Source organism: Canis lupus, chromosome 15 (genome assembly GCF_003254725.2).
Source record: "Canis lupus dingo isolate Sandy chromosome 15, ASM325472v2, whole genome shotgun sequence".
Classification (NCBI taxonomy): domain Eukaryota; kingdom Metazoa; phylum Chordata; class Mammalia; order Carnivora; family Canidae; genus Canis; species Canis lupus.
In genome coordinates this window covers 42,660,574-42,682,636 of record NC_064257.1, presented here as the reverse complement: position 1 = coordinate 42,682,636, position 22,063 = coordinate 42,660,574, and the positions used below count along the sequence as shown (strand labels likewise).

Below are 22,063 nucleotides of genomic sequence, written 5' to 3'. Positions count from 1 at the left end.
TTTCTTCCAATTTTTTCCTTTCCTCCTTCCTTCCCTCATCTCTCCCAACAATGCTCCTCCCTTGCTGGAAACAGCAGCATCAGAGGCTGTGACTGTGGACTTTGGACACGTTAAGATGAAGATTTTAATAGCGATAGGAACTATGGAGACTGAACAGGCTTCCGGAGAATGAGATCTTGAGTCAGGAGGGAGACTGCTGGCTGCAGGGGGCGCGGTGAAGACAGGCCCTGTAAAGGAGATGCCTGGCATCAAATTATGGTGTTGCAGCAGGGGAGGCATGTTCATTCAGTACTGGAACCTTCCGGGCAGAGGCTGCATGGGGGGAAGAGAGGTCGCAGGAGAGGAGCCTGAGGAGGGGCCCCAGGGGAGACTCCTTGAACCTCGTGCCAAACTATTTGAACTTGACCTTATCTCTAGGTTCAGGAGAGCAGGGGAGGTCTTTAACCCCTGAATTAGTTTTTCAAATATTTTCACCATGATCTCTGGAACAGCTAAGGGGGAGGTGAGGCAGGATTGGGAAAGACTGTTGGCAAGGAGCCCAGGTAGCAATCCAGGGTGGGAATCCCAGTAAGGAGTGACAGAGACCCCTAAGACAGTGGGGAGTAAGGGTGGGATTCCAGAGGGAGCTCAGGTAAAATCCATGGGATCTGGTTCTGCCACAGCGGAGGGAAGAACTGATTTACAGAAGAGGGAGGTAGAGACATGAGTTGCAACCCCTGGCAAATTATTGATAGAATGAATCATCCATAAGAGACAAAGTTCATTGTGTTCTCAGAACAGAAGAAGCCTGACCCTGGGAAACATCAGAAGATACTTGTTGTGTAAGTGTAGCTTTTCATTTCATTCACTTCTCCACAAATATTTATTAGGCTCCTATCGTGTGCCAGCTCCTGTGCTGGATGCCGGGCATAAGGGGGGGGATGGAACCAGCATGGGTCCTGTCATCAAGCAGCTTTCCATATACCGTCCTGGGGCAGAAGGATGACAAACATCGTGTATCGTTAAAGTTTATAAACGGTATTAAGTGTATGAAGGCAATTGATTCAGGCGCAATGAGAAGAAATGAAGAGATAGGGAGCAGAGAACTTCCTAGGAAGAGGGGTCAAACTGAAGTTGGATTCTAAGTGGGACTGTTTGGAGGATCTCTGGGTGGCTCAGCGGTCTCGCACCTGCCTTTGGCTCAGGGCGTGACCCTGGAGTCCCTGGATCGAGTTCCACATCTGGCTCCTTGCATGGAGGCTTCTTCTCTCTCTGCCTGTGTCTCTGCCTCTGTCTCTCTGTCATGAATAAATAAAATATTTTTTAAAAAAATAAGTGGGGGGATCCCTGGGTGGCGCAGCGGTTTGGCGCCTGCCTTTGGCCCAGGGCGCGATCCTGGAGACCCGGGATCGAGTCCCCACATCAGGCTCCCGGTGCATGGAGCCTGCTTCTCCCTCTGCCTGTGTCTCTGCCTCTCTCTCTCTCTGTGTGACTATCATAAATAAATGAAAATTTAAAAAAAAATTAAAAAAAAATAAATAAGTGGGACTGTTCACAGCTCCTTCCTCTGGGAGAGCATTTTCAAAGTAACAAAAATTTTGATATATTGATAAGCTTCATTTTGAGTTCACAAATCACTCTTTTCCCCAAGTATTTGCACCCTGAGTAACAACACTTGTTTTGGCATCAAGGGGTCATGACTATAACTCACTTGGTATTTTAAAGTTTACAATATGTATCTTCATACCTGCTGATTGACTTATGTGATATCCCAGTGGTAGATTGCTACAACAGTGGCTCTCACTCAGGGAGGTTTTCCTGTAGCCAACCTCGTGGGTAGACCCCTCCCACACTGATCTTTCGTGTAGCCCCGTGACTTGCTTTGAGCAATGGGACATTAGGAGACATGATGCAGCCCTTGACCACTGGGGCTTGCTGTCTCTTCTCTTGCTCTCAGAGCAAGGCATATGAGGAAGCCTAAACTAGTTTACTGGAAATTAAGGAGCAGAGATAAGCATCCCAGCACGGTCTCCTAGGTCAATCAGCTCCCAGCCAACCGACAAGAGTGACTTCAGATGAACCCAGCAGAAAGACTACCTAGTTCAGAAAATCTGTCTAGCTGAACTCAGTCCAAATTACTAACACAAAGAAACTCTGAGCAAATTAAAGGATTGCTGTTTTGAGCCACTACATTTTAGGGTAGTTTTTTATGCATCAATAGATAACTGATAGGGTGTAATCCTCAAACAGTTTAACTATTTTTGTTTTGCAAATGAGGAAACTTAAAAGCAGGAAAGGTAAATTACTCTGAAGATCTCACCACAATTTGGGGGTAGAAAAAAAATTAAAAAAAAAAACAATTTGGGGGTAGATCTGAATTCTTACATCACTTCCTAGACTAAAGACCACTTCATCTCTGCAACTTCCACATCTCTCAGAAGATATCCAAACCTTAATCTACTATTTAATGATGGATCTCTAACTCTCCAGTTTTCTTAGAAGGTAACTCAAAGTGATATTAAAAGAATGGGCTTCCATTCAATCTTAAATGATTAAGAACCAAGATTAGATATAAGTATATGAATAAATAAAACTAAACTGATCATTTTCAAAATAGCCATGCAGCCACCCCCAATATTTATAGCAGCATTATCAAGAATAGCCAAAATATGGAAAGAACCAGATGTCCATCAAGAGATAAATGGATGGGGCAGCCCCGGTGGCGCAGTGGTTTGGTGCCGCCTGCAGCCTGGGGTGTGATCCTGGAGACCCAGGATCGAGTCCCACGTCGGGCTCCCTGCATGGAGCCTGCTTCTCCCTCTGCCTGTGTCTCTGCCTCTCTCTCTCTCTGTCTATGAATAAATAAATAAAAAAAATCTTTAAAAAAGAGATAAATGGATAAAGAAGAGATTATATATATATATAAGAGATTATATAACCTTATATATTATAGATTATATATATATAAGAGATTATATAATCTCTTATATATAAGAGATTATATATATATATATATATATATATATATATACACACACACACACATACACACAATGGAATATTACTCAGCCATCAAAAACACCAAAATCTTGTCATTTGCAATGATGTGGATGAAACTAGAGCATATTATACTAAGTGAAGTCAGTCAGTCAGAGAAAGATGAATATATGATTTCACTCATATGTGAAATTTAAGAAACAAACCAGATGAACATATGGGAAGGGAAGGAAAGATAAGATGAAAACAGAGAAGGAGACAAACCATAAGAGACTCTTAATTCTAGGAAACAAACTGAGGTTTGCTGGAGGGGAGGGGAGTGGGAGGACGAGGTAACTGGGGGATAGAGTTTAGGAGGGTACAAGATGAAATGACTAGGTGTTATGTGCAGTAGAATCTGGTGTGCAGTAGAATCACCAAATTCTACTTCTGAAACTAATAATACACTTTATGGTTTTTTTTAAAAATATTTTATTTATTTACTCATGAGAGACACACAGAGAGAGAGAGAGAGAGAGAGAGGCAGAGACACAGGCAGAGGGAAAAGCAGGCTCCATGCAGGGAGCCTGATGTGGGACCCGATCCCAGGTCTCCAGGATCACACCCTGGGCCCAAGGCAGGTGCCAAACCGCTGAGCCACCCAGGGACCTCCAACCCACTCTATGGTTTTTTTTAAAGATTTTATTTATTTATTCATGAGAGACACAGAAAGAGAGAGAGAGGCAGAGACATAGGCAGAGGGAGAAGCAGGCTCCCCACAGGGAGCCTGATGTGGGACTCAATCCCAGGATTCCCGGATCATGCCCTGAGCCAAAGGCAGACACTCAACCTCTGAGCCACCCAAGCATCCCTAACACACTGTATGTTAATTAAATTGAATTTAAATAAATAAATACATGTATAAATAAACCTAACAAAATCTCTGTGCAATATCATACCCAAATCTCCTAACTTTTTGGGAAAAATATTATTTTATCATTCCAAACAACAAACTAGTTGAGAGGAAACAGAAGGACATTTTACTCAACTTGTTAAAAAGAAGTCATTTTGACTTTCTTTAACATGCTTAGAGGAACTACATTTTTCCAGTTCTCTGAAATATTAAAACAATAACAAACCTCAAGTAGGTTAATCTAACACATATATTTCTAAGTCTTTACAGATAGGAAATAATTTGCTTCCCAAGACATAAGAGAAACCCGTATCTCTTTAATGTTTTCTGTCCTTTTTTTGCAACTTGAGAATTACTTTAAACTTTCTTAATAATAAAGATTTGAAGATGTTAAATTACTTGCCCAAGATTACAGATTATAAATTATAGACATGTAATCAAATATTTTTCTTTCTGGTGCCAAGTCTCAGTCTCAACTGACCCAACCAAAATAACTATTATATAAGTAAGATAAACTCATAGAAATCCAAACTACACAGAAATATACAGATTTAAAAGTTCCCCCTCATTGTAGCAGGCACTACTGGTTACTTACCTAATATTCATTCCCCATTTCCTTCTTCCTAACAGAGCCTGGATTTTTTTTTTCAGTTTCTTATCCTCCGATAAGAACAATTTTTTTCAGTTTCTTATCCTCCGATAAGAATGATAGCCAAATGATTCCAGGGAGCTGGGCACTAGCTGAGTCTAAGGTGTGGTTCTGATTGATTTATTTTTAAATCAATCATAGTGGTCTTGTTGGCTGAGACAGGGACATGTGACGTATGTGACATATAGGAGACATCAGCTGCGGCATGTGTTCTTAAAAGAGAGTGCTTGCGGATGTCATGAGAATGTCCTCTCAGATCTGCAGCTACAGGGAGCAAGAGTGAATGAAGGTTGCTGCAGTGTCTGAGCCTCTGAGCCACTGCTTCCCAGGGGCTGCTTCCAGGCATGAGGGAGTGTGACAGGGATACTGAGACAAGCTTTTTTCTGGGAGACCTGGGGCTCCTCTGCAGATGACTTTGACCACCTCTGCCAGGGACGTGGAGTTTGAGTGTTTCTCCTGAAACTACTGTACCTCTCCCCCAAGAGGGGAGCTGCCTGAGAACAAAGCCTAATTGCTGACAATGGCAATGCCAAAAGATGGAAAGAACCGGGGTCCCCAGTGATCTCTGAGCAGCTGAGTTAGTAAACCCCAGAATCCCTCTCCCCATGGACTTCTTGTTTTACAAGATAATAAATTCCCTTATCGCATGAGCCACCGAGTTGGGGTTTTCTTTACTTGTAGCAGAAAGCATTGCCACTGATACAGTTACCCTCCAATCCCACTTCCCAGAAAGAACTTTTGATAACAGTTCACTATGAGCCTTACTAGTATATTTACCAACATACATACTATTTTGCAACTTGATTTATTTTGTAACCATTAATATACCATGTATATCCTTCCACATCATTACATATAGGTCTTCCTTCATCTTTTTCATGGCCACATAGAATTCCACATAGGATATGCCCTAATCCATGTGCTTTTGTCCATAATCATTTATCTTGTACCCTTTTTCTTCAGCAAAAGACACAGGGACCCACTGGCAGAGCCTTATCTACAGTCAAATTACCATGTTCTTCTCTTCTCATTAGAAATGGGGTCATATTTAAAGCAGGGGAAATACACTTTTAAGTGAAGACCAAAGGTAGTCTGAGCAAATAAATCAGATTTTAGAACAAGAGAGGGCAGATGTTTTGTAGAAGACAAGATCTCCCAGCAAGTCCTGGTGACAAAGATGCAACCTGAGACTGCAGAAGAGGGCTACTCTCCAGACTATTCTAGCTCTCCTCCTGCCCTTTCCCCTTCCCTTCCTTGGCTCTGCTCCGTTGACCTGGCCTCCTTCTCAGCTTTCTGAGGGCCCAGAGGGAGGTGGGGAGTGAGCTGGCTTAGCCGGACAAAACGTCTGGCTGGAAGAGGCTGAGATGAGCTGGCTGGGACCCGGTAAGGTAAAGGTCCACCTGCCCCCAGCCCCGGGGGCCTCCGCTGCACCTGCGTCCGGGCCCCGCCCCCGCCTGCCCCCACCCGCCTCCTGTTCTCTACGTGGAAGGACCATCTCCAGCTCTGATAATCCACATCCCTAATCGCTTTTGGTTTTTTACATTTTTTTAAATTCAAATTCAATTTGCCAACATATAGTATAACACTAAGTGCTTATCCCTAATAGCTTTAGATGGGATTGTTTTGAGTCTGTAAACAAACAAAAAAACAAAACAAGATTACCCGGAAGTATTCATTCTAACGTGCTGTTATTATCAGAGACAAATAGCCAGTGTGGTTCCCCTAAGGAGAGCCTCCACCTTACCTTCTGAGAGTTGGGAGGGTCCTCAATTCCTAACCCATAACAAAGGTCTGTTGTTGAAGACTCAACTCTGCACCCTGACCCTCACAGGAACTGCTTCTGGGAAGAGCTGCACTTCCTTGCCCTTCCAGGATGCTTCCCACGTTCAGCCAGCTGATTGCAGTCCCTCTATTGACCTCAAACTGGCCTGACTTTGAGGTAGATTTTGTCTGGGTGGGAAGATAAAAGCAGCTGGCTTGACTTTTTCTGAACTGTTGTAGGCCTCCCTACCTGTTATGGCGAAATTAGAATAGCACCCAACCACATCACACATTAAATATACTTTTTGGGTTTTGCTGTAACTGTTATTTGATCAAAATGGAGACAAGTGAGTAGATTATACCAATGTTTCTATAAAAAGAGGGGGATACAACGATAAATGTGTTTATTTACTTATTTGGAACAAGAAAGGGCACTGGAACTACATACCATCATCAAAAGGAAGTTTTTTGTTTTTTTTTTTTTTTTTAAGATTTTATTTCTTTATTTGACAGAGATAGCACAAGCAGAGGGAGAGGCAGAGGGAGAAGCAGGCTTCCCACTGAGCAGGGAGCCTGAACCGGGGTTCCATCCCAGGACCCTGGGATCATGACCTGAGATGCTTAACTGAATGAGCCACCCAGGTTCCCCAACAAGCAATTTTCTATAGAAAAAGGGAAGAAACAAAATAGAACAGAAATAAAAGCTGCACTTCTTTGAATATACTTTGTTTTGTAGATTCAAGGAACCATGTAATATTTTATGTAATTATAAAAAGAACTAAATGATAAAAAAGCAATATCTAATACTGCATGTGAACTTTTTCATTGCCAGCATAACCACACTGTGAAGAACTAAGACCAAGATAACCACCGACACTCTTGGGGCACCATCAAAAGGTACTAGAGCACCAAGTCATGATTTTGAAAACTAGCAAGTAAAAGGAAAGAATCAAACATTTCTCTTGCCTTTTCTACACAAACTCCACTTCAGGATAACCAAATAATTGATGACAGGGTATTTCTTTTTATAGTATCCCAACTATTAAAGGAATGATAAAATTAAAATATCACCATTTTACAACTTTTAATGAATTAATGGATCTAAGCAAAGATCACCAATGGTCGCAAATATCTCAAAAAGAACAACAACCAGATGTGGTGTGGCCCTAATGGATGCACCTCTGAAGGAGGCTTCAAAATACCTGCATCTAAATCCAATCAAGTAACTAGACTGTTATTAGTTACAAGTAGGTACATGTAACTTCCTTCTAAGAACATGTTAAATGATTCCATGAGGTGCCAAATAGCAAAATCCAGACTATAGTAAATTCCAGAAGACAATCAACCTGTTTTATTCAACAAGAAAAACTGTAAGTAAAAGGGAGATGAAGGCAAAAACTTCTAGATTAAGAGTACTTGAGTAGTCATTTGCAATGAATTGACTTTATTTGGATTCTGATTCAAAGACACTATTAAAAAAATCAATTCTATAAATAAGCACAAAAGTTTTAACACTGGCTAGATATTTGATGGTATTACTTTTTTATGTTATTTTTGGGTTTTGGGTTTTACGTTTTAGTTGAAATATTTACAAATGAAATGATAGGGTGTCTGACTTTTTTTTTTTTTTTTTTTTTTCAAAATGATCCTGGGTTGAGGGGCAGGGGAAGGGGTAAAGGTATAGGTGAAACAAGAGTATCTATGAGTTGATAACTGTTGAAGCTGAGTGAAAGGTCCAGAGGTTCATTATATACTACTTTCTTTACATTTGTATTTGCTTGGAAATTTCATTGCTAAAATGTTTTAAGAAATCCTTTGGAAAGAATTTTTAGAATTTTGTTTTGAAATTACTTGAGTAGCTCATTTAATTTAGCTATGATTTGTTAGAAATCCATTCATATTTTGGAATGCTTTCCAAGTGGGAAAATAATGGTAATAACAGCAATTAGTACATATCCAGTAGTTAGAATGTACCAAACTAAGTGCCTTGCTCATTTAAATCTTGCCGACAGTCTTTGAGGTTGGTGGCATAATTTTCCCTTTTTTTACATAGGATTACAAAGAAGGAGAAAACTTGAAGCTCAGAGAGATTGAGTAACTCGATGAAAGTCACACAGTAAATGGAGGAGTCAGGATTTGAATACAGGCAATTTGGTTCTACAGCCTATGCTCTTAACTATTATGTTAACCTGTGAATTATTTTCCTGTAGAAGAACATGTTTATGAACACTAGATTGAACAACTTACAAAGTTGACAAATGTGATACTTCGCACACATTTATTTAACATTTATTAACTTTTCGAGCTTTTTTCTTTGCATTTTAGAGCAATATTTTTTTTTGCAAGGTCCCAAATATTTTCATAGGCCCAAGTATGTCACAAGCTCTATGCCCAGAGCCTCTTCTGCCCGGTATACAAGGCAGCCCAACACCTAGGGCAGAAATTGATGAATTATCTGGTGTACTTAAGCCTGATCCTCTTGTCCTGCAGATCTCTAGGTTTTGTCAACTTTCAACATCCTGGATTGCTTCCATAGCCTTCTTTAGTATATCCACAACTCACCTTCTTAAGTGGACTCCAGTATGTTCTGATCGTGGATTCTGTTTTGAACAGCTACTATTGGTTTGCACTTAGAGAATGCGTTTTGGCTTTCCCGTCCTCCCTCCTCCATACCCCCCACCCCCACCACCATGGCTCACAGGCTGCCTGGCCACCCTTTGGTCAGAATTCATATAGCATGTGGCCCAGAGAAAGGCCACAAGAAGGTCCGAACACATCTCACTTCAGACCTTCTTCCCAGTCCCCACTGATAAAGTTCAGTCTGTGCCTGAGGACTTTGAAAGATCCTATTCAGTGGGATTCCTAGATCTAGCTTCTGTGTCGTGACCACCTGGGTATGGCAATAGTTCAACCAGTGGGCAATAGAAAAACTGAAAGGCCTGCCCATGGTCTGCCCATGGATTCTTCCAACACTGCAGGCAGGCAGGCAGGCCAGGGGCCCCTGGACTCCCTCATGCCCCTCCATCATCTTGTGGTGTCTTATCTTCCACTTGGGGCCATCCTGTGCATTGGTTTTATTATCAGCTAATCTACAGTGTTTTGAGCTAGGAGGAAGGGACAGGGTATAATCTTCCCTGGGCCCTCACTGGCCAGGGAGAGCTACTAGCTGTGAACCCTCCTGAAAGGTAACTCTGAAAATGGGATAAGAGTGCATTCTAAGCAGGATTTAATGAGTATTCTGTAATGAACCAAAAAATAAAAAAGATAAACATAGACCGACTTAAAGATCAAAAGAACAGGGAAACTTCGAATTTGCAGATCAGGTTTTTATAAAAGATTTTATTTATTTACTCATGAGAGAGAGAGAGAGAGAGAGAGAGAGCCAGAGACATAGGCAGAGGGAGAAGCAGGCTCCACACAGGGAGCCCAATGTGGGACTCCATCCAGGGACTCTAGGATCACGCCCTGGGCCAAAGGCAGGCGCTAAACTGCTGAGCCACCCAAGCATCCCCACAGATCAGTTTTTCCTCCAAAATATGTATTTAAAAATCTGTATTGATAGCAAGCCTGAAGGACTTTTGTGATCTCATATGCAAGTGTATTGACAACTCCAAAGGCTCAGGCCTTCCAGCATCGGTTCTTTCCTTCATTAGTGAGTAAGTAAGTGGCTCCTGGCTGAATTGCCTCTATGGTCGCTGCACTGCCCTTAGAACCTTAAGAGGTCTCTGGAATTCAACAGTTGGCCTGCTCAATCCTATCTAGCTTAGGCAATTTTAAAATGGCCCAAGGCAAATAGGACTCAGCACTAGAAACACAGCCTGATATCACCAAGAAGAAAAACAAGAAAAGGACAAAGCCAGACTGCATTTTATCTTGTAAATATTTATGGTGTGATTTGCTCATTCCAAGTGAGAGAGGGCTGGTGCACAAATTAAGTTTTCTACAGTTCTTATGATGTGAAATAGTCGAGTGTGCTAGGCACACTCTGAGCGTGGTGGTGGTATGGTGTGGTGGAGAATGAGTTAAAATGGAAAATGAGATATGACAGGTGTAGGAAGTGGGGTGAGCCAACATGTTGCACAACTCCAGAGGATCCCATTCGTTAGAGTCTAAGTGAGTGGTGCTTCTTGGCATTGTGCAGTGCACCATCTGGGTCCTAGGACACAGGGTAGGCACTCAGTAAATGTTTGTTGAACTTCACTGAATGCAAAGGATGGTTTCATCTTCTTTTAAATTTAAATATGGAGATAAGATAAGCATTTCCTAAAATGTGGCCCACAGAACAGTAGTCCCAGAGGAATATTTTTCCAGAAAAGGGAAATGCTGCAAGCAAATTAGAGAGTCATGATGCACATTATATAATACAAGCTCTAAAAAGCCCTGCAATTAAAATAATTTTTTTCCCCACTTACTTTTGAACTCAGAATTTTCAATCTCATTGGAGCATAGGATTCTCCCTGTTTTGGCTAACATAGCATTTCTACAGATGCTTAAGAAACACTCTATCAGGGCATCTCGATGTGTGTAAACCAAGCTCTGTTCACAATCCTCAAATCCAAATGTGAAGGCTGTTTTCTTAGTTTGCCCATGGGGAAAAAAATCATTTTATTCATTTATATATTCATTTAACTAACACTTATGGAGTGTCTATATTTGTTCCTATGCTAGGAATAACAAAAGATGCCCTAGCCTTCCAAGAATTCATGGTGAAGATAAGAAGACAGAATGCTACACAATTACAATGCTACTGGGAAGGCTGTATGAGGGAACGAGCATGTGCTGCCTCATGCTGCATCACTCACAGTCTAGATCAGTTGGGAGGAGACAGGAAGAATTCACCTGACAGGTGTCTCAAGCTATTTGTGGTGAGGATCCAGTTAGGTTTCATGATTTTTTTTTGAAGATTATATTTATTTATTTATGAGAGACATAGAGAGAAGCAGAGACAGAGGCAGAGGGGAAAAAGCAGGGTCCCTGTGGGGAGCCCGATGTGGGACTCAATCCTGGACCTGGGGATCACGACCTGAGTCAAAGGCAGACGCTCAACCACTGAAGCACCCAGGTGCCCCAGGTTTAGTATAAGAAATAGGTATTTGGTCTTCCTAAAACCTTTAGAATTTTTTAAGTAAGAAGAGGATAAAAGTGTCTTGATGTTTTTAACAAACCCCTTTCAAACACATCCAAGTTTATGTCATTGAGTGACTTTGGAAAGCCACAAAGGATGGGAGCTGATTGCCGGGAGAACCAACCAGGTAATTAGAGAATTGGACTCTCCCCCACCTTCAGAGAGGAGAGAGGAGCTGGAGATTGAGTTCAATCACCAGTGGCCAAAATTTAATCAATCATGCCTATGTAATGAAGCCTCATAAAACCCCAGTAGGTCTGGGTGTGGAGAGCTTCCAGGTTGGCAAATATGGGGAAGTGCTGGGAGTGGCGCCCCTAGAGAGGCCACAGAAGCTCTGTGCCCCATCGGACACAGCTTGCCCTAGGCTTCTCCTCGCTCTGTTCATCTGTTTCCTTTATAATATCCTTTATAATAAACTGGTCAATATAAGTAAATGTTTCTCTGAGTTCTGTGAGCTGTTCTAGCGAATTAATTGAACCCAAGGAGGGGGTCATGGAAATCTCCAATCTATAGTCCATGGTCAGAAGTGCAAGTGACAACATGGACTTCTGACTGGCAACTTGAAGGGAGTACAGACAGTCTTGTGGGATTGAGCCCTTGACCTGTGTGGCCTCTGACACTATCTTCAGGGAGATAGTTTCAGAATTCAGTTGAATTGTGACATTCAGCTGTTGTTGGAGAATTGCTTGTTGGTGTTGGGGGAAAACACACACACACACACACAGTGGGGTTTCTCTTTTTCAATCCATTGTGAATTGATACCATTGCAAAATACATTAAAAATGGATTACTAGGGCAGCCCCGGTGGCGCAGCGGTTTAGCGCTGCCTGCGGCCCAGGGTGTGATCCTGGAGACCTGGGATCAAGTCCCACGTCAGGCTCCCTGCATGGAGTCTGCTTCTCCCTTTGCCTTTGTCTCTGCCTTTCTCTCTCTCTCTGTGTGTCTCTCATGAATAAATAAATAAAATCTTTAAAAAAAATGGATTACTAAGTCAGTGTGATACTGCCATAAAGAAAGACATATAGATGAATGGAACAGAATTGAAAGTCCAGGAATAAACCCTCATGTTTATGGCTAATTGATTTTCTGTTTGTTGTTTCTGTGCCAAGACAGTTCAATGACAAAATACTACTCTTTTCAACAAACAGTGCTGTAACAACTGGATATTCACATGTAAAAGAATGAAGCTAGATCCCTCCTTACACCATTCCCAAAAATCAACTCCAAACTGACCTAAATGTAAAAGCTATTCTTAGAAGAAAACACAGGAGCAAATTTTGAAACATTGGGTTAGGCAAGGTCTTCTTAGATACAGCACCAAAAGCATTAGAGAAAAAAATAGATTTAACTGTATTTCATGAAAATGAAAATCTATGCTTTTTTTTTTAAAGATTTTATTTATTTATTCATTCATTCAAGACACACACACAGAGAGAGAGAGGTAGGCAGAAACACAGGCAGGGGAGAAGCAGGCTCCACAAAGGGAGCCCAACGTGGGACTCGATCCCAGGTCTCCAGGATCAGGCCCTGGGCTGAAGGCCAGGCTAAACCGCTGAGCCACCCGGGCTGCCCACCCAGGCTGTCCTCTTCTGTGCTTTTGAAGGACATCATCAAGAAAGTAAAAAAACAAATATAGGCCGGGCTGCCCACCCAGGCTGTCCTCTTCTGTGCTTTTGAAGGACATCATCAAGAAAGTAAAAAAACAAATATAGGCCTGGGCACCCCGGGTGGCTCAGTGGTTTAGCCTGGCCTTCAGCCCAGGGCCTGATCCTGGAGACCTGGGATCGAGTCCCACGTTGGGCTCCCTGTGTGGAGCCTGCTTATCCCCTGCCTGTGTCTCTGCCTCCTTCTCTCTCTCTAATAAATAAATAAAATCTTAAAAACAACAACAACAACAACAAAAAAAAACAGAAACAAAAAAACAACAACCCATAGAATGAAAAAAGGTATTTGCAAATCCTGTATCTGATGGCGGATTTATACCCAGAATATATAAAGAATTCTTACCACTCAATAAAAAGGATAAATAACCCAATTTAAAAAATGTGCAAAGGATCCAAAGAGACATTTATCCAAAGATATACAGAGGGCCAAAGATGTGAGTGGGGTTTAGGAAAATCCATAGGAGACTGTATTTCTCCTACATTTACAACATCAGGAAACCATTAGTACCCAGAGGTCTCAAGGAGCAAGGAAACTGAATAGTTCCAGAATCTATGGAGAGTAGCTGAATGGAAGGGGCTGCCCAGACAGGACTGTACTTTGATAGGAGGAAGCCACAAACCCACAGCTTCCAACAGGAAATAACAGAGGAAATAAATACACCAGCCCACTCTTCTCTGCTGATACCTCCCTTGTTGACCAAACTCTGAGCTTGAGTTTCACAGTTGGAAGAAGGTGGTGGAAACAGGCCTGGGCAAAGGAGAGTATGTGATTTAAGGAGTAGGAGGCAGAGGTAAGATTTATTGTGTAGGCTGTGGATGTGGAAAATTCAAATGAGTGGCAGAGTAGGTGGGAGTGGGAACAAAACATAAGGCTGATTTAGATGTGATAACATTTGCTCTCTGAGCACCAGGATATTGTCTGAGGGGCAGATCCAAGGGGCAGTTCAGCTTGGGGAGAAGTGGCTTAAAAACTCCTGTATAGGCCCCGGACTTCTGTACTTCTGTACTTCTGTAGGTTTCAAGCATTGCCCTAGACCAACAAACATTTTCTTAAAGGGACAGGTGGTAGGTATTTTAGAGGTCTGCAACACAACTCCTCGATTGCCCCGGTCATGGGGAAGCAGCCGGAGATAATACTTGAATGAATGGTGTGGCTGTGTTCCAACACAACTTTCTTTATTAAAATAGGTGACGGGCCTGCAGGCCATAGTTTGCCAACCCCTGCCCTAGACATTTAAGAATGTTTTCATCATTTTGCTTTCAGATAGGTTTGATGTATCTATTTGAATGGGCCTTTGCCCAGGTCTGCCTTCTGACTGATAAGCAGCTGGACCTCTTTCAGAGAACCAGGAATGAAATGAGCCAGTAGATTCAGCTCAAATTCCTATTGATGTCAAGAAAGAGGGTGTATGAAGCTGACCAGCCACTCTGAGAAGGGAGCAGGGAGGATAGCCAGCTCCAACATCTGGATTTCCATTTTCCTGAGAAAATGTTATGTTATAGGAAGCTTTCCCTTTCTTGCCAGGAACATACCCTAGTTGGTGAAATAAAGATGAAACTTTGAAGTCACCCAGACTGGAGTCAAACCCTGTCACTTTGTTTCTGAGTGCCTCCGGGAGCCAGCTCTGATGAAGAGGATGCTTGCCTCATGGGTAACCAGAGCTGTTATTATTAAATGTCTGAAATGAGAGTCCAATTCACAGTTCTCCCCTTCTTGATTCCTTTCAGGGCATCTCCCACTGTCTGCGTGCCACCTTCCTTGGCTCTATCGGATGCAAGCCAGTGTGTCTCCCTCATCTCCCTCATTCTAAGCTCTGTAATGACTTCTTTTGCATTGTGTATCACCCACAAAGCTGGTGGAGAGGTGGGTATGTGTATTCATGCAGACAAAAGGAGATGGCAAGCAGCATCACAATGGACAAAATTAACTTCCCCTTTGTGGTTATTATTCCTGGGAGGGACTAGACACGTGATGTTACTCAGCACTTCTTTTCAAGAGAGGGAAACTCGACTTGGATTGGCTTAGACGAAGAACCAGAGAGACCAGACTCTCTTCTGTTTCTCCTCTCTGCTTCTCTGTGTGTGTGTGTTGGCTCTCTCCCTAGGGCTGGTGGCCAGGCCAGAGAAGGCTCCTCCCCCTTGGACCAGAGATGGACTGACACCCACCCCGCTCTCCTTGGTGTCAAGTTTACAGTCCTGGGTAAGGAAGGGTTTTTACTTGGGGTAGTTGGAGGTATAACCAGCAACAGTGGACATAACTCAGCTCTGTCATCAGGGGGGCAGTGAGTTCACAGAAATCCGAGGAATAGCCTGCTGGAAGCCAGGGGTTGGGGTCTGGGGCAAATGAAGGAAACCATCACTCCCAAATGACTTAAATTCTTCACTCTCCACTCCAACCCTTCTAGAGGTCAAATAAAAATATGTGTGCTGCCTCCAAAGACCGCACTGGCTGGGTAGGAGTTCATAACCTTTGAGCTAGAAGATTTCAGGCCTTTCTTCGCAATTCGGCAAATGAATCTGTGACATTTTCAGTAAGCAAACCAAGGTGGGAGAGGCCTTTCCAGGTAGGACAATGCTAATTAAGAAAGATAATTAAGGCGGGGGATGCCAAGTTGGGAGGGACATCCTTTGTGTTTTGTAAAACTCAGCAACTTCTCAAAGCGAGGTCATAAATGCCTTTTAAAAAGACTATCACTCTAGGCTCGGAAAATTCAGTCATGTAAATTCAATCTGTGCTTATAATTTGTATCCTTTGATTGGTTAGGACTCTCATTGGACTCAATCTGTGTCAAGACAAAGGTAGGGTGGTGGCATGGTCTCCGAGACAAGGGGAAGTGTAAGAGTCCTGAGGCAGGTGATCATAACCTCCACAGAACCTGCCAGATAACTTTGCTCAGGTCCTTGTCAGTGGCCAGAACCTTCCAGGCGGAATTACCTATTATGCAAACCAAGAATGAGCTTAGATAGCAATAAAGCAGGAATATATATATATATATATATATATATATATATATATATAGAGAGAGAGAGAGAGAGAGAGAGAGAGAGAGAGAGACACAAAAAATGGGAAAATATTTGGGAGGAAGAATCTGATCTTGAAAAACATATCAAGGTATCAAGGTGTCCATTTTTTTGGAGAAAGCCAAAACTTTTGGGGACTTTCTCCATGTATTTTACAATGAAGCATCCTTTTTGTTTTAAATCATATATGGGAGACATGGCACCATCATAATCCTTTCAGTGCTTAGAGCCACTAATGGAGCTCATTAGGAGCATCCTGGACCCAGAAGTGGGAGGGAGATATGTGGCCTCCAGTTTCCTCCCCTTCAGGTACCTCTGTCAGCAGTTCCTTCCTGCTGCTCAACCTGCCTCATCACCCCTCCCTGGTAGGACCATTCCCTAGAGTCCCTATTAAAATTTATTGCCCTTTTATTCCTCCCCCAGACACCTCTAATCCACAGTGATGATGGTGTTAATGATGACATAGCATATAAATGACTATAACTAGGTAAACTAGATAAACTTTAAAGTGGCAAGATTGGGGATCCCTGGGGGGCTCAGTGGTTTAGCACTTGCTTTCAGCCCAGGGCGTGATCCTGGAGTCCTGGAATCGAGTCCCACATCGGGCTCCCTGTATGGAGCCTGCTTCTCCCTCTGCCTGTGTCTCTGTCTCTGTCTCTCTTTCTCTCTCTGTGTGTGTGTGTCTCATGAATAAATAAAAACTTAAAAAAAAAAGATGGCAAGTTTCGACTATAATAAAGAAGTATTGATGGCTATCATGTCATTCTTGGTTTTAATTTTTTTTTTCAGTTGTCCTCATCTCAATAATTATAACCATAGTAACAATGGCTAACAATCTGGGCCCTTTTTTGATGTTTCCATTTTCGATTTTCAGACACTCTTCTAAGCACTTTATACTAATGCATGTCTCCCCATAACCTTGCATGACAGTGTTATCTCCAAAACGGTTGAGGAAAAGCATTGATTTGCAAGTACGGAGACTGAGGCAGCAGAGACTGTGTGGTCCAGGGACACAAGGTCCCCCACTGGCAGTTGACCACACCAGGATGTCATACAAAGAAGTCTAGTTCTAGAGTCCTCCATTCAGGTTAGCCAAGCTAATTCCTTGAGAGGAAACCCCATTTCTTCAACTATTCCATTTTTAGAACAAAAATGTTCTACCTCTAAAATGTATTGCCGGTCTATGTACTACTCTTCATCTCTCTCTCTCTCTCTCTCTCTCTCAAGATTTTACTTATTTATTCATGAGAGACATACAGAGAGAGGCAGAGACACAGGCAGAGGGAGAAGCAGGCTCCCTGAGGGGAGCCCAATGCAGGACTCGATCCCAGGACCCTGGGTCACACCCTGAGCAGAAGGCAGATGTTCAACCACTGAGCCACCCAGACATTCCTACTCTCCATCTCTCTGTCTCTAGTGCTGCCACCAAGAAAAAAACACAAGACGATATCATCAAGAAATAAATTACACCAAACCAAAGTCTTTTTTTTAAGTAGTATAAAAAGTAGTATTAAAAAAAATGTATTTGAAATAGTAGTATACTATTCTAGCTCATGACATATTTTAACCATTTTCAAGTTGTTAGACAGTTAGTTTGTATCAGTTATCTATTTCTGTGTGACAGATTCCCCCCTAAACAAGACAGCTCGAAACAAGTTTTAAGTTTCTGTAGGGTGAAAATCTGCGAGTGGCTTTGGCTCAGGGCTTCTCAAAGACACAACCAAGATGCTGGGTGGGCTGTGGTCATCTTGAGGTTCAAACTGGGGAAGACCCATTTCCAGGCTTACTCGGCTATTGGTAGAATTCAGTTCCCTGCAGGCTGCTGGTTGGAGACATCAGTTCCTTTCTCCCACTCTCAATAGGTAGATGTCAGTAGGTATCTTGGTATCAGGAGACATCTGCCTATCTATAAAGAGAAAGTGAGGAAGGCTACTCAAGAATTCAGGGTCTTCTTATAATCTAATTGTGCATGCTGTACTCTATTCATTAGAGGTGAGTCAGTAAGTCCAGCCCGTACTCTAGGGGAGGGGATTGCACAAAACTGTGACTACAGGAGGTGGGGATCATACTAGAGTCTGCCTACCACATAGGTTTCCCCCAATTTTTCTACTGCTAACATGCTCTTCTGAATATCTTATTACCTGCATTACATATCATTTCCTTATGATACATTTATTGACTAGAAAGGTAAGAACACCTTTTTTAAAAGATTTATTTATTTGAGAGAGAGAGAGAAAGTGTGAGCAGTGGGGGAGGTGGAGGGAGAGGGAGAGAGAAAGGGAACGAAGCCGACTCCCTGCTGAGTGTGGAGCCCCAAACAGGGCTCAATCCCAGGATCCTGAGATCATGACCAGAGCAGAACACTCAACTGACTGAGCTGCCCAGAAGCCCCTTTTCTAGGCATTTAATATAAATGAAATCACATGCTCTGTGATCTTGTGTCCAGCTTTGAAAGAACTTGCATCATGTTTTCAAGGTTCATCCTTGTGGAGCATATATCAGAACTTCACTCCTTTTTATGACTGAATAATATTTCATTGTACAGATAGACGTTGCTTTGTTTATCCATTCATTAGTTGAGGGACATTTGAGTGATTTTCACTTTTTGGCTATAGGAATAATACTACTATGAACCTTCACATGTAAGTTTTGTGTGGATATATATTTTTTTCATTTTCCTCCAGGGTATACCTAGGAGTTGGAATTGTTGGGTCAATTGGTGACTCTATGTTGCACTGTTTGAGGAACTGCCAGACCCTTTCCTACAATGGCTGCACCATACCGTGTTCCCGCCAGTGGCATATGAGGGTTCTGATTTCTCCATGTCCTCAGCGACTGTTTATCTTTTCTATTATAGCTTAACTAATGAGTATGAAGTAGTATCTTATTGTCGTTTTCATTTGGGTTTCCTTTTTTTTTTTTTTTTTTTTTTTTTTAAAGTTTTTATTTATTTATGATAGTCACAGAGAGAGAGAGAGAGAGAGAGGCAGAGACATAGGCAGAGGGAGGAACCCGACGTGGGATTCGATCCCGGGTCTCCAGGATCACGCCCTGGGCCAAAGGCAGGCGCCAAACCGCTGCACCACCCAGGGATCCCTCATTTGGGTTTCCCTTATGGTTAATGATGTTGAGCCTCTTTTCATGTGCTTATGGGCTATCTGTATATCTTCTCAGAGAAATGTCTGTTCAGATCCTAGGAATGGGATGGATTTTATGGGAGGGATTGGGACCAGAATGAACCTGCGGTGCGGTGAGATCAAGACAGAGTCGTAGGTTTAAGACTTGGTTCCCCCAACTTCTAGCTGTGTGATTTCTGGGTTTCTGAAGATCTTAGCCTGTTTGCAAGTCTTTATTAGATGGGGATAATAATAATAGCTATTTCATGAGGTCACCGCATGGCTGAAATGAGAAAACAGACATGTAGGATTTAGCAAAGCACCTGATACACAGTAAACATGCAATAAATTGGAGCTCTTTTCATGATCTGTAAAGGTAACAACATGATAAGAACTGTGTTTCAGGAAGATAAATCTGGCCATGTTATTATATGAAGTAGATTAAGGAGAGATTGCAGACAAGGCCACCAGTTCAGAGGATCCCCAACAGTTGAAGCCAAAAGGAAGTTTTCTGGCCTTCTTTCCTATTCAAGACAAGTCTTCCTCTAGTTCATGGCCTGAGCAGCCCCAGAAAGGAGTGATCTTGTTGATTTTTCAGGTTGATCAAAGATATTTTCAAAGATATTTAATTAACTCACTAATCCATGAGGAAATAGTGATGAATATGTTTTGAATATTGTGATTAACACTTCATAAGCACTTGAAGAATTTTAAATATGTTTATTAACTGTTTCTCCAGAGAGAGATGACATATCAAGCTTTAGTAATTTCAGGGTCATTTATATTATCAATTAAAATACAGTTTTATCCAATGCCTGCTTATGCATTCAATCCCATACATATCGGGGATCCCTGGGTGGCGCAGCGGTTTGGCGCCTGCCTTTGGCCCAGGGCACGATCCTGGAGACCCGGGATCGAATCCCACATCGGGCTCCCGGTGCATGGAGCCTGCTTCTCCCTCTGCCTGTGTCTCTGCCTCTCTCTCTCTCACTGTGTGCCTATCATAAATAAATAAAAAAAAAATTAAAAAAAAATATTTCAATTCCATACATATCTATAAAGCTCCCATTATGTGCCAGGCACTGTTTCAGGCACCAAGTATATAGTGGCAAACACAAGGTCTTTGCACTCAGAGAGTTTATATCCTAATAACGTGAAATATTAAAAATCTATTCATGTAAAAAATATTTATTGAGTACCTACTAGGTGCTCGGGATGCATAAACAAAACAAACATCCTTGTCCTCATAGAGCTTACATTCTAGTGGGAAGACAGACAATAAATCATGAACAAAATAAATGTGGCAACTCTACAGTTTATTAAAGGTGATGAGTGTCATTGAAAAATAAAGCAAAGCAGTTAAGGGAGAGTGGGGAGAGGGAGCTAGAACTGCAACTTCTAGATAAGTGATCAGGGTCAGTCTCATTGAGAAATGGAAGGAGTTGAGAGAGTGAGCTATGTGGATTTCTGAGGGAAGAATGTACAAGGCAGGTGGAACAGCAAATGCAAAGGCCCTGAGGCAGGAGCATTCCTGATAGAAATAAGAACAAGAAGTGGAGCGAGCAAAGGAAAAAGTCCAAGTTATAATGGGAAAGCAGAGAGGGGATAGATCATAGATCGCTAAGGGCCTGGCCCGGTGAAAAGGCCACCATTCGTTTCTGAGAGAAACAAAAAGTGCTGAATGTATTTCTTGCTAAGCAAAGGATGGCTGCATTGTAAGCAAAGCCTGTGAACAAAGAAAGCTGTGGTCTTACATAGTGTTTTGGAAAGTGTAGGCTCAGAGATTCACACTTTCAGAAGCTGGACTGTTTGGGGATGAGCTGACCTTTAGCTAAGGAAACAGGATCACTGAAGCGGGGCTGCGGCTGATTGGCTGACTTTCTATAGTGATGAGCTGTCTCTGAGTGAGAGGTTGTCACTGATTGATTCGAAGATTCTGGCTGTTACTTATACTCGGACCAAAGAACAATGAGTCTTTTCCTTTGTCCAACTTAGAATGAACAAACTTGTCACTCTGTGCTTTGCCAGGTCACTGTAAAGTCTTTGTCTTCTACTTGGAGGGAAACGGGGAGGTTCCAGAGGATTTCCGAGCAGACGGGTGACAGGATCTAATTGACATTTTCAGAGGATCACTCTGGCTGCTGTGTGGGCAAGGGCAGAAGCAAGGGGGATCAGTTAAAAAGGTCACGGCAGTCATCCTGGTGAGAGGAGATGTGGCTTCAGCCATGAGGGTAGTAATGGGGGGCAATGAGAAGGGCCCCCACTTTGAATATAGTTACAAACAGAGAAGATAATCCAATTCGGCTAAATATTATTGGAGTGAAGAGAATAGTATTTACCTTCACACGAGGTGATATGGTAGAAGACATTACAGAGCAACCAGGTGGGGCTCCTTGAGGAGGGGTGAGGGAAAGCCAGCTAGGACCTTAAGGCAAGAGCCGCAGGAGCGCACTTGTGTGTGTGCGTGTGTCAGAGCCAAGACCAGTGCAAGTAGAAGGTGGAAGCGGGTAGAGGGAGAGTTAGAAGTCAGCGAGGGAGAAAAAAGCAGAAGCCAGATCCTTCCAGGCCTTGAGTGCATAGAATGGACTGAGAAGAGAGGGGCAAGAATAGAATCAGGAGTTTGGAAACAGAGACTGTTCTATACTGGACACTGTCATTATGGAAATTCTATGAGGCCTCATCAAAATAATAAAGTAAAATCCAACTGGGAAGTCTTTGTCGTGCCAAAGATTCCGCTTTGTTGTCTACTGAACTATGACTCATATAAATAATGGTACAAGCTATGGGGCAGCTATGGTGTGTGGACTAGTAAAAGAGACAATCACCTGTCCTCTGACCTTTAATGAGAGGTCCAAATTA

At 42.4% G+C, this 22,063-nt stretch overlaps 1 long non-coding RNA gene across 3 annotated transcripts; it reads left to right on the top strand.

Annotated features, from left to right (window-relative positions):
- The first annotated feature begins 774 nt into the window (after positions 1–774).
- Positions 775–16,039, top strand: LOC112654745 (uncharacterized). 3 transcript variants are annotated; one of them, XR_007402280.1, is made up of 6 exons: positions 777–821; positions 6,349–6,456; positions 7,111–7,175; positions 14,593–14,931; positions 15,173–15,267; positions 15,473–16,039. It is a non-coding gene; the product is annotated as an uncharacterized LOC112654745 (long non-coding RNA). The 3 variants fall into 3 exon arrangements; XR_003133320.3 differs by having other exon boundaries at positions 14,593–15,267; XR_003133318.3 differs by lacking the exon at positions 6,349–6,456 and having other exon boundaries at positions 775–821; positions 14,593–15,267.
- Positions 16,040–22,063: the final 6,024 nt, after the last annotated feature.